The 16,963-nt window shown below is 37.0% G+C and overlaps 1 protein-coding gene across 1 annotated transcript in view; it reads left to right on the top strand.

Annotated features, from left to right (window-relative positions):
- The window catches only part of AGBL1 (AGBL carboxypeptidase 1), a 4,745,443-nt gene that overhangs the window by 3,698,959 nt on the left and 1,029,521 nt on the right, over positions 1-16,963 (top strand). The gene's annotated exons all lie outside the window — the stretch shown is intronic.

Raw genomic sequence — 16,963 nt, 5'->3', positions numbered from 1 at the left:
ATGGCTGTGGTGAACTAAGAGGAAATCTCTTCATTTGTGAAGTACTTTTATTATTGTCTCATCTTCTTCTGGATCTGTGGGTTTTTTGCCATTTTATTATGCATACAGTCTGCTGCATTTTGGGAGAAGTAATAAATCATAACAGAGGCTGTAGTACTAAAGCTCAAAAATGCAATCAGTGAGTAGAAAAATACTGTGGAATAAACGTGCAACACGCCCCTGTGTTAAACAGAAATCAGTTATTATATATGGTTTCTAGCCCAAGTAGTCAGAGAACTAGGGCATGTGCATCATTTTAATGGTACTTCCTAGCATCAGTGCTACTTAGTAACACACATCTCTCCCTCCTTCATATCCATTGCTGATGTGCTTCAGTATGTACCATCTGCTGGCACAAACTGGAATCATGTTGTTTTGTTGATGACACTTTGAATATTGTCCTTATTATTGATGCACTCACTCAAAGTCTTCTTTCAATGAATAACACAAGTATTTTGATTGGAATTTGCCAAGTGTGTATGTATTATGTGTTTGTCTGAAGGAAGTGTTAACATTTTATTACCTCTATGGAGTTTTGCAATGCTAGCAGAGGTATGTTGATTTATATTTTGTGTCTTGATATATTTCACCATTACAAGGTGTTGACCTTTTCCCTTTAGTTTTACAACATGAAGGTAGGAGTACATAGGCAAAGGGCTAACCATCCATGCATGGGGTGCAAGAGGGGCTCTGCATCTGCTTATAATTTTGTTATGTGGCTTAATGGTATTATTTTATTATCATTTTTGTTTATTTTTTCATAGTCATATCCCTAATTATTACCTCTCAGCGGTCCTTTATTTTTGGACTTGTTTGTACGACACAAATCTGTGCAGAATAAATCAAACCATCTTGTATCTCTGTCAATGCATCATAAACCCGCTTAATCCAAATTCCAGTTTGTTCTTTCTAAGTTCTGTATGCACACATTAACACATCTCAAGCCTTGCTTTCTTTTCAGCCATTCCATAAGATCCTATCTTGTCTGTCGCTGCCACTGTGACTGTCTTTTATTTGTGCAGTCATGCTGATACATAGGTCTCCAACATTTTTCTTCCCCACCCCCTCCTCACAAGCACCTAGTTTTGTCCCAGGAATGTGTTTCCTGCCTCGGTTGAGCCCCCTTCATAGAGACTGAACTACTCTCCGAGTCCTATTAAACTTCTGCATCTACTGATATTTCTTCATCTTGGTACTGCCTCCATGCAGAGGGAGGTCAAATCAGTTTACCATCCCACCCTATACTTTTGCAGACACCACTTTCTTCTTCATGCACTTCTCTTCCCTGAAGGGTATGTCAGACCGTGTTAGCCATCATTTTTCTAATAAGAAAGCAGCTGTGACACTTGTTGAATCATTGTTATAGTATGTAAAGATCTGCCCAAAATACATGGTTTAATAAAGTACCCTTTGATTGGATTCACTAGTGTGTCTCTGCATTCATAATACTTCATGGTCTGGGTGAGCTCAGTAATGCATTCCTTGCAACGCCAATACCAAATGTTACCTCTAGTAGTACTGTATGATGTAAATAATGCAAACAATGACTATCTCAATGGTTTGCACTATAATTTTAACGTGACCACAATTTGTTTGTTGACGTAACATAAGCTGCCTGTTAGGTTATACTGAAATGGATGTAAATAGCATAAAACATTATGCCTGGCTCTCTATGTTTCAGAGGTAGCCATTATACACATTCAGTTACTTGTTACTGTAACTTATGCTGAATTTTAACCTTTACTGGAGCTTTTCTTCTTACACTCCAAATGAAATGGGTGTGTCCTTGCTGCATATTTCTCGTCAATAAATGCAATACAGCCCATCTATAACAATATATGTGTTCATAAAGTTAGTAAATCGGTAAGTAAGTAAATAAAAATTATGTGCGAGTTTCAAATTGGGGTGGACATAAATCTGTACTTTTCTACACTGAAATAACTTTGTTAATTTAATTCCACTGAGTTTTATTTTGTCTTAATTTGTTACTAATCTATTATTCTTGATTCCTTATCTCTTTGTAATTGGGTCTGATTTTTTTTTTTGTTTGTTTTTTTGTTTATGCCTTACTTGTCATGGTCAAACAGAGAATAAAACTAGGGGAAGTAAAATATATTTTTTGCAACAACATTAGGTTTATTTTCTGAATTTTACTTTTGGCTCAGTTACAAAGGGAGTTGAAAATCTGGCTGCACACTAGATGAAGTGGGTTTGAATAGTGGTCCAGGTACTGCAAAAATGGGCTCAGGGGAAATTGGAATTTAGTGACCAGTGTCTGCTAAGCCATACCAGGATGATGATGGTGGCAAAATTTGCCATAGCATGCTAAAATGATCCACCTTAAATCAGAATACAGGACCTTGTCCTAGCATGCAGTCCTTGCCAAGCAGTATGTGGCACTGTAGCTGGAAAGGGGATATGTGGAAGAATTGTTGCTTGAAATTGCCACTATTGTAAGGTACACATCAACTGTTGCAGGGGCGTGGGATAGGAGTTAACCTACAAAAAACCCTGGTGGCTACCTAATCTTGCCTATGGAGAATGGAGGAGCAGCATGAAAAAATATATATTTTCCATGTTATATGCACTTCTTAGAACAACTAACTCTTTACTTTCATCTTGGATCTGTCCATTGTTAAATAAATAAATAGGTAAATACACATTTTTGAGTGGAACTATAAAGTATACCTTTTTTAGATCTTCCATTCACTTGTTTAACTTAACCTACATTATTCTTACGATTTTAGAAATTAGCTACTCCAACAAATTCAGTGAGTATATTGATTTAAGCATTAGAAAGGGGTATCAGTACTATCTTCATGATCATGGAAATAATAAATTAAACACACACACACACACACACACACACACAAGTGCCCACATGCGAACACACACACACACGCACACACACACACACACACACACACACACACACACACACACACACACACACACACATACACACATACACACACGGTATCTTGGCAGTATGCCAAAGGTTTCTGGTGATAGGTAAAGAGAGGTGTGGTTAGATGAAAGGGTGAGGGATGCTAGAGGAAACAGAGATAAAGTAGTTGTTTTGACTAGAGAAATGAAAGCTTGCAGGGGTAAGGATGTAAATTTATGTAGAAAGAGGCTGAGAATAGATAGGTTAAGGATGGGTGAGAGCTGAGACAATTGCACTGCCATCCTGTTATTAATTAAAATACTTGTATTAAATGATTTTTAGAATGATAACGTATAGGCAATGATAGTTACTAGAGATGGATGACTTCCCAAAGGATACTATTACGCACTTCTTGGCATTTAATGTTAGTCCATGGCTTGACACCAGTTATTTGTCTGTGTCAGCCCCTCCTGGACAACATTTGTGTCAGTGTGAGACTCAATGATAGTTCCTAATTTGCAATCATCTACAAATTTAGTCAGTCACAGACCACTGACATTGGCCTTGACTTCTGAGACGTAAATGCCAAAAAGGAGTGGTCCAAGGACTGATCCCTGAAGGACTCCAGTTGTGACTGGCCTCTTTGTAAAGGTGGACTTTCCAGTTCTAACTTCCTTGGTCCTGTCTGTGAGCCAGTTGGCTATCCACTGGATATCATACAGTACAGGTTTGTACCTAATCTCTTGAGTTTGTCAACGAGGCCTGAGTGGGGTATTGTGTCAAATGCCTTGGCCAGATCAACGTAGGCAGTGTGGATTGTTTTGCCGTCATCCATTGCTTTGGTGACCTTCTCAAAGAAATCCACCAGGTTGACTAGGCATGATCTGCACTTGACGAAACCAAGCTGGGTTGGGTCCAGTGTCTGGAGGTTTACTATGCCTCTATTGATCATCTCCATGACAATGGACAATTAAACTTGGCAACAGTGCATGTGCAGTGGTAAAGAAATATAAATATACTGGATAGAAACCATTACCCTACTGGTGAGTGAAGTTCGAACTCTCAAGCTTCAGTTGCTCTAGGTTCAATTTACTTATGATTGGACTTCCTCCATTGAAATTCAGGGTTGGTGAGTTGTGCCAGCAGTGATGACCTTTCTGTGGGAATTTCTTCCTTCCTCGTGTTGGTGGGACCATTGAGAGCGTTTGTATAAGTTTGGTGGGGGGGGGGTTGGTAATTTTTTTCTTGCTAATGCAGTTCAGTGATTCTGAGCCTTGGTACATTTGACTTCATGCATTCATTATGGAAGTGATGGAAAGACCTGGTAAATGTGATCAACAACAGAAAGGAGAATAGGGTAGAAGAGGAGCATTATATACTTTAGTAAAAAATAAAAAACTTTAGCAATATTTTGTTACTAGGGAATTTATAGCTTCATGGATTCATGGAGAAAACAAGGCAGACTCCATGAACTAATATCACCTTGCCAATAGTCACCTTCATAGGACATCTTTCAACTGCAGGAGAGCAAAACCAATCAGGCCTAGTATGAATACATGTGCACCCATAGATAATCAATATTTGCCTTAAAGAAAACATGAGTATCACTCTGTTTTATATGTAATGCTGGGTTATTCCAGAGATGGGAAAGCACTGATTATTAAAGCTGCCCCTCTAGTGTGATATATTTATTTCTTGGTGGAAACTCAAGGCCTTTGCTTGAGATTTTGTGGAGCCATTAGCTTTGTAGAGGTCTAGACATCAGGGAATACTGGGTTCTCAAATGCATGGAATGCTAGTCATAAATCACTGCACAAGAGTCTATAAAAAGATGCAGTATATGATTAAGATCAACAGGCCTGTCTTGATAGCTGGGGGTCTTTAGTTCAATGATACTTTTGGTTAGGAACAGCTGAGGATCATTCAAGGTGTGTGATGTCTTTGGATAGAGCTAAAACGGGCATTATACTTTGTTATTGGACAGATCAGGGAAGAATAGGGGAATGATAACTTATTCTGACTTAACCTGAGTTACCTTTAATTATTGATTCTAGTAGGTAGAAAGATTTCCTAACTTGAATTGCTTCATGGTGGTGAAAGAATCGAGAACTGTTGGTGAATGTACCGAGATCTCTGAAAACCATATCAGTCAGCACTGGGGTGTTGCCGATACTGCACACTTCTGTTGAGATTTGTTTATCAAAGGTGACAGTGCCTCACATATTTTCATGTATTCAACAAAGATGCTAAATATGCTGCTGAAAAAAACTAATAAGGGCTTTCTTCCAATAAGTCTAAAACATTTAGTGAAATGGAGCAAGCATGGGCAACCATCAGTCTGAAAAAGTCTTTTATACAGTCAAGCAAGATGAAATTATTTACTTCTTAATGTATTATAGGGAAATTCAAAATGGAACTAAAACATTGGAAGCAATATTGTACATAATGTAAATAGTGTGTGAAATGTATAATGGTTTGGCAAAACGATAAAAATGATTATTGAAAAAAAAAGAAATTATTTACTGACTGAAAGTAATACAATTGAATATGCTTTTGTTTTAGATAACAGTTTTGATCAACCATGTTTGCTGCCATTTCCATTTGTTTTACTTCGTTGCACTTAATTCAAGCCTGTTTCAAATGCAGTTAGTTTGTAAGGTTTAACCCTTGATGTTGTAGTAACATAGTATCAGACGGTAAGCACGCAACAATGACCACCAGCTTCTAGTATCTAGGACTACGGTAATCAAATTATTTGTACCTTTTTAGTTGCTATATGAATGTGTTTGGACATTGCTTAGTTACCTGTGCTGAGAGTAAGTCTATAAGGTTTACTTTAATATAGGATTTTTTTTTAATCTGGACTAATATGTGTTTGACTTTGAACTATTTCCTGGATCTGATGAAACTCTCTACAAGAGCAAAAGTAGTGTGATTTATACTAGACTTGGTCCCCAAACATTGGTTTCCACATAGGTGCATAGGTTAATAGGTGTTTACTAGGTTAACAACCACAAGGGCTTTTTTAAGCTAACCATGCATCCCAAATTTCTGATAAGTTCTTGTACCCTTGATAAGTGTAAGCAGTGGGTTGGGAGATGAAACATTTACAAGTAGGGGCCTGAGAGATGAACCTTTTACAGGCTGCCTGTGTCCATTAGAGACATTGATGCTGAACCAGGGATGAATTTTCTGTGTCCCATCCAATTGTCCAAGTTATACTTGAATTTGGTTAGTGAGGAACTCTAATTCACATGGGTGGGGAGCATGTTCCAGAGAAGGGGTAGTTTCTGGGATACATATCTGTGTCTTCAGCAGGTCCTATTTATATCACAGGCAATGTCTCTACCAAGTCCTATTTATATCACAGGTAAGGTTTAAGTCTTTAGAATAAGAAATTCTGCTGCTGTTGGGTTTATGATTATGCAGGAGGTCCACAAACTCAGGGTCTGAAAATGCCTTGTATGCCAGGCATAGATCTCCACTCAACAGCCTGTAAGAGACAGACTACAGGGATAGGGCCTTGAGGTGGTCTGCATAGCCATGTTACTTATTCCCTGAATTCTTTTAGTGAGAAAAACCTCTCTGGATGTTCTGATTGCTTAATCTGTCTGGTTAAGTGCATACCAAAGGAAGCATTGCACACAATGGTAGGTGTGATGAATGCCAAATACAATAGAACAATAACATCCTTAGACCTAGATGCCATACATTTGTTTACAAATTGCACTTTGTAGACTGATTTCCTTACCACTGTAGCCACATTTTGGTCAAAAGCTAGATTACTGTCTATGTGTGTGTCCCCAATTCCCTGACTGCTCGGTCAACTCCAAAGGGTTTGTTGTGAATGTGATAGCTATCAGGGGTGGATGACTTCCTGGAGGATACTATTATGCATTTATTGGCATTTAGTTTTAGTTAATGGCTTTAATGCATTTTTTTTTGTGTCAGCCCTTCCTAGAGAACATTTGTGTCAGAGGTGGATTCTGTGACTGCTCCTAATTTGCAATCATCTGCATATTTAGCCAGCCAGAGGCTATTGACATTGGTCTTATTTTCAGAGAAGTAAATACCAAAAGGTGGCGGCCTCAGGACAGATCCCTGAGGGAGTCCACTTGTGACTGGCCTCTTTGTAGAGGTAGAGTCCCAAATTTTAACTTCCTGGGTCCTGTCTTTGAGCCAGCTGGCTATCACTGGGTGACATAAGGGTTTATACCTTACCTTCTGAGTTTGCCAACAGTACCCAAGAGGGTTATCATTAGACTACTATTTAAGTTTCTGGACTGATTTCCCATTCAAAAATGTAATTGTCATGATATTATGGCCAACTGCCATCTAGATTCTGCTTTAGGATAAAAATCTGAATTGGATAACAGAGAATGACTACTTGCAAGTAACAGCCATGATGGCTGCACAAAACACACTGCAGGTACATAAAGAAACCTAGCTGGTACTCACCACATATACTGCTGTGGCTGTTGGCAACTTGGGTAACCAAGATTACTTTCACTATTAATGTCTGCTCTGTAAGTATTTTTTTTTTGAAAAACAAGAAGAAATCAAGATTTCAGCCCTGTAAATGGTTCTAAACATATTTTGGAAATGAATAGTCAGCTCATCTTAGCAGACTCAGCCCTGTAATAATAGGCTCAGGTATGGAAAATAAATGATCTGTCCAATCACTTTCATGAGTTACATGAAGCACTCTGTCAAGTTGTATCTAATATTTTTAACTGTAGAGAGCCACACAATTGTGCACACTCACAAACCTGATAAAAGTAGGTTGCTTCCCTTCTCATGGGCTGAATGTTGAAATAAAGCATACTGTTATTCTGACAACATGACATGGATACATAACTTGTATCTTTTCTAAAAAGGGAGCTATTCAGTTTTTCTTTTTCCTCTATCTTGGTATTAAGAAAATGTTTATATTTACAGGGACTAATGTTGTAGGAGGTTTTTCTGATGCACTTATCCAGTTTACACCTTAGAGATTTTCTGTAGCAATTCAAATCCAGTATGCAAATTTTGGTGTTTCTTCCCCCAAGCCTGGGTCTCCTTTTATCCTCCTCCTCCTTTTTGGTTTTGCAAGTGAGTCCAAGACAGTCCAAACTCCCCCCCCCCCCTTTTGGGCTATTGTGAAACCTCCTACACTCTAAGACTATGTTACAAAGTGTATACATTTAAAAGTTAAAACTCTTCACCATTAGATCTGATGGGATATTTGGACAAAAACACTTATCTAAGATAAAAAAGCAGCATTATTTGGAAAGAATTGGAAACCTCAGACTTATCTTTTTTCTCTTATTTTGTTCTTGCATGTGATTAAGAAATAGTAGGTTTGCTTTTTTGCATTTACTTGATTTTGGACTGCTGAAATCTGTGCATCTAGGTATCGAAAAGAGGCCCTAAAGAGATTTAAATTGAGGTCAACATCAACTTGGAGATATGCCGTTTTGTTGATGTTTTATGATTATTCTTGTTTAACAGCACCACCGGGTGTGGTAAGCGGGTAGATGTAATAAGGAATTACCTGATGTGGACCCCTTAGTGTATGATCTAAATAAACATATGACTGCATTTACTTCTGCTGAGTGTTCCTATCTTCCAAACTGAAATTGTCTTGTTACATTGATTTCCATTTTGTGGATGGTTGTGTCAACTTAGGCACATTATGTTAGTGGGAGATCAATGGAATTAAGGCAGTTTGTCCTCTTCTTCACAGTTTTGCTACATAAGAGTTTGTATATTATACTGACATTGCTGAGTAATGGTGATGGTGTTGGGGGGGGGGAGGTTGCCCTCCTGGAAAAACATATATTTTTTTCTGTCATTTATGTTACATTTCAGTGGATCATGTTATCAAAGGAATGAGTTGATCTTATTAGGCCAGATTAAGATATTCTTGATAATAAGATTATAATCATATATATCTAAACATCTAGGTCAGTATATATGGTAAATGTATGTATTAATTTTATATCAATACCTATTTATTATATAGCTATATAAAAGAAAGTATAGTTATGTAAGAACTTACAATAACAGTGGATGTCTGACGTATCACTGTTGCCATACTGATAAAATATAGGATATCCCGCCAAGGATAGCTGTAGGTCCAGCCAGCATACCAAAGCCTGTGTGTCCTCCACTCATGCTATATGCCTGACATATGACCTCATCCCAAAGCTAAAAAATATGAATCCACCTAAATTCAAAAAGAAGAAAAGGGGGAAAGGAGAGTGCAATGTAACACTACAATTGTGATAAGTCAGACATCAATTGTTATGATAAATTATTACGTAAATGTACCATTTCCTTGGGTCACTGTTGCAATATTAGTAACAGGTGGGATATTTCCAAAGCTGTCTATAAAGAATGGGTGGAGGAAGACTGAGTTATGGTCTATGAGACCCAGAAGGATAGACATAGCAAACCCTGTTCTTGTCATAGAAAATACATTAATGTTGTAATGTTTACTAAAAGTATGAAAAGACGACCATGTTTCTGCTTCAAGGATTGATCTAGCATCCGTACTTTGAAGAAAGTCCCAGAAGAAACTACAGCTCTAGTGGAATATGCTTTAAGTAGAGCCTGTAGCTGTTTGCAATAAAATAGCCTTAAAAATCCAGTTAGAAATAAAGCTTTGGAACAAGAGAATCCAAGCTCCTGTTCTGAAAAGATACAAAAAGCTGGTCAAAAATTTCTAATAGTTTTATTTTTATTTAAATAAAGTCTGAGCTGTTTATGCCCATCTAAGGATGCACTCCCCCATATTCTGTGGAGAAGGAAAAATGCACGTTGATATATTGATTCAAACAGATGTCAGAGACAACCTTCGGGATAAAGTAAGGGTGAGTTCTAAGAGTAACCCCACGATTGCTGAAAAAAGAGAAAGGGTGAAACTGCCATCAGTGCCTGCAGATCTAAGTCAAAGGTACTAACATCACATCTTTTCAAGAATATAATTTTAGAGATAAAGAAGGAGCAAACTCCAAAGGAAATAGAGTAAGCATTTCTATAACATAGGTCAGATCCCAAGAAGGGGGGGGGGTGGCCTCCTTGGTGGCTGATATATAAGACACCTTTCAAAAATGTTTGGACTTGAAAATGAGTAGAACTTGGCAGATCTAGAGCCAGGCAGGCAGAGATGGCTGACAAATGTGCTTCGAGCAGTGCTCAAACCTGAGGAAGGATATTAGGAATACCCAGTTGGTAAGGGTCCTGATTATTTTTATGGTGCCACAAGGAAAATCTTTTCCATTTAGAAACATGCAATTTCCTCGTGGGTGTTTTTTAGCCTCCTGTAAAATCTTAAGCATACCCTCACTAAAATGGTGCCTAAAATTAATTACAATTATAAAGCTCAAAGAGGTGGATTAAAAGTATCTAAGTTGGGCTGAAATAGAGAGACCTTGTTCTGTGTGAGGAAGTCCATCCTGTAAGGTAATGTCTGATGATTGTCCCCAGTGAAGTAGAAAAGAAGGAGGAGCCAGTGCTGTCAAAGCTAAAAGGGAGCCATCAGTTAGATTCCAGATTGTCCCTCTTGACTTTGAGAAGGATCTTTCTAATCACTGGAAGTGGTGGATATGCATAAAGGAACTTCCTCTTCGAAGAAAAAGACATGGTATCTGTTCTCCAAAACTGAAGGAACAGTAGTCTTGAGCAGAATATTTGTATCAATCTGTTGTGTGCAGAATGAAACTAAGATTAATCTGGAGAGTACACTACTAATAGACAATGTCCAGAAAGACCCCTTTGTTCAGTATCCACTTATGAGGGTCTACTCTGGATCAACTAAAAGACTCTGCCACAATATTCTTTTTCTGACTGGATATACACAGCTAGAAGAAAAATGTTGTGTTGAATTGCTGTGTCCCATGCAATAAAGACCGGTCTTCAAATACTGTAAGATGTGGTGCCTGCCTCCTGCTTTGTTTAAGTACTACATTACTGTGGTATTGCTTGTATAAATCTGATAAGGACCTGGAGTCCAGAGTAATATGGGGATTGAAGAGCTGGATTAAGAGCCTTTGTTTTCTTTATGTTAATGTGGACCTTCTACTCTATGGATGATCAAACTCCCTTGACCCTGATACTCTTGGAACAAGTTCCTGTGGTCAGATCTAATGCATCCATTAATAGTTCCTGGAAAGGAAAAGGAACCAGAGAAGACACTCTTGGGCCATGTGAAATATGGTCAAGGCACCAAAGAAATTCTTTCTTGATGAAGGGCAAGAGAGGAATTAAGAAGGTTAATGGATGGCAGTGTCGTGTACACATTGACTTGAGATACCACTGTATCTTCCTAATATGGAGTGTGGCATAAGGTATCATAGGAATTGTAGATGACAAGGTCCCCAGGGCACTTAAAGCCTCTTACTGATGTCACAGTCAAGGAGGGAAGGTTTTGAAAGTAACCTGATAGGAAGAAAACTTTGCCTGTAGGAAGAGAAGCTATTACTGATAGCATTTGTAGTCTGTATCCTAGTAAAACTGCATCCTGAGGTGGACTAAAACGAGACTTCTAGGGATTCAAAGTGAACCCCAGATTGCTCATAATAGTAATAAAATCAAAATCTTAGTAGAATCTCTTAGGAAGGAGCCTTAATCAAGAGATCATCCAGGGAAAAAAATGAATACCTTGATGTCTGCAAAAGGCAATGACATGTGCTAAGCATTTTGAGAATACCCTTGTGGCAGCTGAATGACCAAAGCAGAAAGCAGAAAATCTGAATGTGACATGAAGAGGTTCAGAACCTTAAGTACTTCCTGCTTGTTGGATGAATAGGAATGTGAAGGTAAATGTTCTTTAAATCCAAAGAAACCCAAAATGTTTGCAGACTGTTCTTGGGAAGTAAGAACTGCAAGTTCATTTTCTTGCAACTTGGATATTTCAGAAAGGTCAAACAGGATGGTCAGGTCAAGTCAGTAACTATTAAAACAAACTTTAGTCCTAAAACAAAAAAGCCCAAACAATGAAATCAAGGTTTAAAAGCACATAAAAACAGTTGGATAAGTACTTTCGTCTTTGTGTAGGTTTCTATGCAAAGACAAAAGCACTTATTGGACTCTTTTTTATGTGCTTTTAAACAGTGATTTCATGGTTTGGGCTTTTTTGTTTTATGAATAAAATTAATTTTAATAGTTACTAGCTTGACCTGACCATCCTATTTTTTTTTCTGGTTTTGTTCAATTTTTTTATCCTATTTCAGAAAGGCATTGAGAAAAAAAAAGGTCCAAAATAGGTCTCGAGCTGCCCTCCTTTCTGGGAACTAGAAATATTATTGAATAAAATGATATTCTTACTATATGAGGTGACACAAATTCTTTTTTAGCCTGAATGAAGAGGACGCAAATAAGAGGGAGAATAAGGTAAATCTGGCTTGGAGGTGGTTGGGGGGGGGGTACTTGAGAGGTGAAGGGGAGTAAACCAAGACATTTTGTAACTGTTTTGGATGGTGACTAGAATACAGTGGTCTGAAGTTAGGAAATGCCAGGTTAAGAAGGATAAAGAAGGCTTCTGAGACAGAGGAACCTGAGAATGACTGAGGAAGAGAAGGGGATAATAGTTACTATAAAGGCTGATTTTTCAGGTAAGCAGGATTCAGAACCTACAGAGTCCTGCTGACACTTTTTCTGCAATCTCCTTTTATTCTTTTTCCGCCTTCAGAGATTTTTATTTATTTATTTATTTTACATTTGTTAACCGGGGGTGTCTGACTGAGCCGAAAAGGCCCTTTTTCAGCAGAGGCCTGGGGAGAAAAGCTCCACAATGAAAAATTACAGACACATTTAGTTATTTAGACATGATCAGTATACACACAAATTACAGGAGACATGTTTTTACAGTGCTATGCAGCACATAAACAGTTACAGTAGAGAGAACAAACAAAAAAATATTAATTTTAAAAATAAAGGTAATTAATAGATTTGTGGTGTACAGCTGAAATTTGGAACATAGGTAGAATACATACATAGTACACAGGTACAGTACATACATTGTAGATTAGCCAGTGTTTATGAGTAAGATTGAAAACTATTATCAAGTGCTCTAGATTTTGTATGTATGTATTAATCTTTCCTTGCAAACAAATGGCCTTGGTGGGGTAGTTTCTCTGGATTTGAGGAAGAAGAGAAAGCAAGATTTGCTTAAATTTTTACAAAGCCTTACTGTTCTCCTGTTAAGTTTTAAAAAAACTCTGCAGCAGCAGAACCAAAAAGATGTTGGCTGTCTAGAGGCGAGTCCAAAAACTTAGCTTTGGCATCCTTAGGTAAAGGCTTAAGTCTAAGCCATGAGAATCTACAAAGAACAAACCCAGTAGCAGCTGCTGTAGAAGAGGCATCGACATCATCATAGCTGCACTTAATCAAATGTCTACCAAGCTGGAAAGCAGTATTGAGACACAATGCAGACGATTTAGTGCCTGACTCCTCCAGGTCTGAGAAGACATTGCCTAAATTACTCAAAATAGAGAAATGATGTCTAATAATAATGGTTTGGTAATTGATAGCTTTAAATGATAGTCTGGTAGAGGTATACACCTTTTTACCATATCTACCAATTACCCAGCTGTGTTTATCAGTTGAAAAAAATACATTAGAGGAAGGAAGGAGCTTAGCAGGCTTTTCAGTGGAAAGGGAGGTAATTGCTGATTTGAGATAGGGTTTTCATATAAGTCTGGCACCTTGGAGAACTTGTCTATTTTCTTAGCTACAGGTGGCTCTGACATGGGACTCAGAGAAACTGAAGACAAGGTGTCTAATAAAGCCTCTAAAACAGGAAGAATGACAGAGGGTTTAGCCACACCATTTCCAAAACAACATAGCATTATTTTAATGATACTGTCGCCAAAGGAGAGGTCCTCCATTGCAGAATCAGCAGACATGATATTCTCATTATCAGAGGCATTCATCATGGTGGTGGGGTGATTTGGGAAGAAAAGGCTAAGGGATCATCCCCATCACATACAGAATCTTTTCTTCTTCAGAATCCTCCTCTCCATGTCTTTTGAGGGGAGAAGTAAAGGAAGGGAGCGCAGCAGAAGCAGGAAATAATAAAGGAATCTTCAAGGACATGATGGCTTTTACAGCCACTGTGTAAAATACTGCCATTCTGTCTGAGGATCCTTAGACATCAGAGTGGAGAAAGTATGTTTTGTCTTGTGCTTCATCTGAATTGTGACGTCTGTCTGTGCAAATTTAGGTAACTATGAGCACTGATGCATCTCAAACAAGGAACCAGGTACTTCTTCTGTAAGATCTGAGATATGGCGTTGGTTCCCTTCAAAATAATTATTCCCCATTCCAATTTTATTCATGCTGTTATTTCATACAAAAACTATAAATGAATAAAGTTAACCCGGTCACCAAAACGATAAACAACCTTGAAATTAGACAATATGATGACCCAGAAGGTAAAACAATAAAGCATAGACCGAAGCTGCCACAGGAAACACAAGTTTAATCCACAAGCCACAAACAGTTCACATAAACGCCTCCAAATACAAAGTATATTTTCATTTCTCCTACTTCATCAGATGTGGGCTGTTTCCAAAGCTAACACCTTTTATAAAGCACATTATTTCAATTAACAAATCACCTTTGCTGAGCAATCAACTTGTAATTAAAAAAAGTGCTTTTGTGCTTTTAACCTGATGTTAAAATTTTATGTTTAACATGATAAAAATTTAAAGATGTATGTCAATACATTACTAAATCACATAATCTTATTATAAATAACCATTCACTTTTAAAACTGTGTTCAATTTTGGTAAAATGCATGAATGAATTAAAAAATAATAAATAAGTAAAAAATGAAATGAAACTTTCCTTTGATGAAAGAAATACTTCTGCAAGAACTAATCCATTTAGCACCATCTAGTGGCCAAATAAAGATTTTGCAAGGAACAACAAAATAACAAACCATTCCCTTTTCCTTAAAACATAACTTACATAGAGTGTGTTCTATAACTGCCTACTTTAATATATGTTCTGTCTACAAATAAATACACATGTTTAAAATACATAATTAACATATTACTATTTAATTAAAAAAACTTGTTAAAGACCATGTTATTAAAATTGCATTCACATGAACATTGTAATAAAAATTACTTAACAAAAAAGATGTTGAGTAAAAAGTATGTAGAAAGTTTATAAAGCATTTAGGACACTTTATAAAGTTTGAGCAACTTTCTTGAAATTCCTATTAGACACATATTATAATTTGGCTGATCTTATTTTTAAAAGGGGGGCTATGGAAATATTTTCATTAAGACCAGGGGCTTTGTTTGCCTCTAGTATTAGTTGCCAGTACAGCTCCCTATATTCTATTCTTTCTTCCTACAGCCCTCCCCTTTTATCTATGTCTACTCTCTCAATAATATAAAATGTAAATTGTGCCTCCGGGCATTCCTTGGTATGCTTATATAGTGCATTTGTTTCCTTTTTTACCTGTATGTCATATATATGTTCGTATATTCTCCTTTTTAGTTTCCTTTCTGTTTTTCCAACATAAAAACCTTGGCATGTCTTACACAATGCCAGGTATACCAAGCTTTTAGAATCACAATTATTAAAGTTCCTACTTTCTAACTTTATGTTTCTACTTTCTATAAAAACTTCTTCTTTGTTTATAACATAGGTACATTGCGAACAATGACCACATTTAAATGTTCCTTTCTTTCTTTATTCTTCTATTAGAATATTGGGTATTTGTATTACCTTCCAATAGTTTTTTGAGATTATTGGAATTTTTATATACTACCTTTAAATTACTTTTCGAGATGTTGTCCAAATCAGTGAAAGCTATGAATCTATTCCATTCATTTTCAACTATTTCTCTCACTATCCCCGAACTGGCATTGTACTCTAATACCAATGCATTACAAAAATTATCATCCACATTTCTTGTATTTACTTCCTTTTCAGTAGCATCTAGACCCAATATAGGTTAAAATGTACTCTTCCTACCCTCCATCACCTCTATCTCCGTCTCTCCGTCTTTTCTATTAACCAGTCAGGATAACTTCTATTCTTAAACATTTTTCTAAGAACATTCATTTCTTCCATAAAGACATCATCATTTGAAGTCATCCTACATGACCTAATATACTGTCCTTTTACTATATTTCTTTTATAATACATAGGATGAGCACTCTTATAATGTAGGTAAGAGTTCGAATAGTCTTCTTCCTATAAACCTTGGACTGAAATGTATTGTCTTTTTTATATATTTCTATGTCCAAGAATTCTAGGGTATCTTCACCCAAGGAATAAGTGAATTCTAAAAAATCTGTACTTGTATTTAAAAAATCAATAAATACTGGTACCTGTTCACTCAGTGCCACCCAGAGAATACAAATGTAGTCCAGAAATCTCTTATATTGTATCCAACACCTCTTATATTGTGATTGTAAAACAAATTTCTCTTCCCATTTAGCCAATACCAAATTCGCATATGTAGGGGCACAGGCTGCCCCCATTGCTACTCCCTTTATCTGGGGAAAGTATTCTCCCTTAAAATAAATGAAGTTATACTTTAAAACCAGATCAATCAACTGCATAATTACTGTACATTCATTATGACTTAAAGTGTTGTCTTCAAACACTATTTCTTCCAGTAATTTTAATCCTTGTTCATGGGCTATGCTTGAAAACAAGTCTACTACATCTATAGTCAAAAATCTTAGATGCTCTTTCCATAAATCCTGTTTTAAACCTCTTAAAAAACCCCAAGAGTCTTTTAATATATTGCACCTTTTTACCCATATTGCCTTCAATTTCTCATCTATAAACTTAGCACGTGGTAAGGTTTTAGATCCTTCAGCCGAAATTATTGGTCGCAAGGGTGGATTCATTTCATCCTTATGTACTTTCGGAATCCCGAACATGGTGGGTATTCTTGGCTTCTCCACTTTTAAGTAACCATATGTCTTACTGTCTATTAAACCATCTACCAATAATTCCTCTAGTACTATATCTATACGTCTGTAGGCTATGTTGATTTCATTTGTAGACGTGTTGGAATATTTG

This window comes from Protopterus annectens, chromosome 7.part0 (assembly GCF_019279795.1).
Source record: "Protopterus annectens isolate FY-2018-M chromosome 7.part0, PAN1.0, whole genome shotgun sequence".
NCBI lineage: Eukaryota > Metazoa > Chordata > Ceratodontiformes > Protopteridae > Protopterus > Protopterus annectens.
The sequence above is the reverse complement of the archived record's forward strand: the minus strand, read 5'-3'. Positions and strand labels throughout refer to the sequence as shown.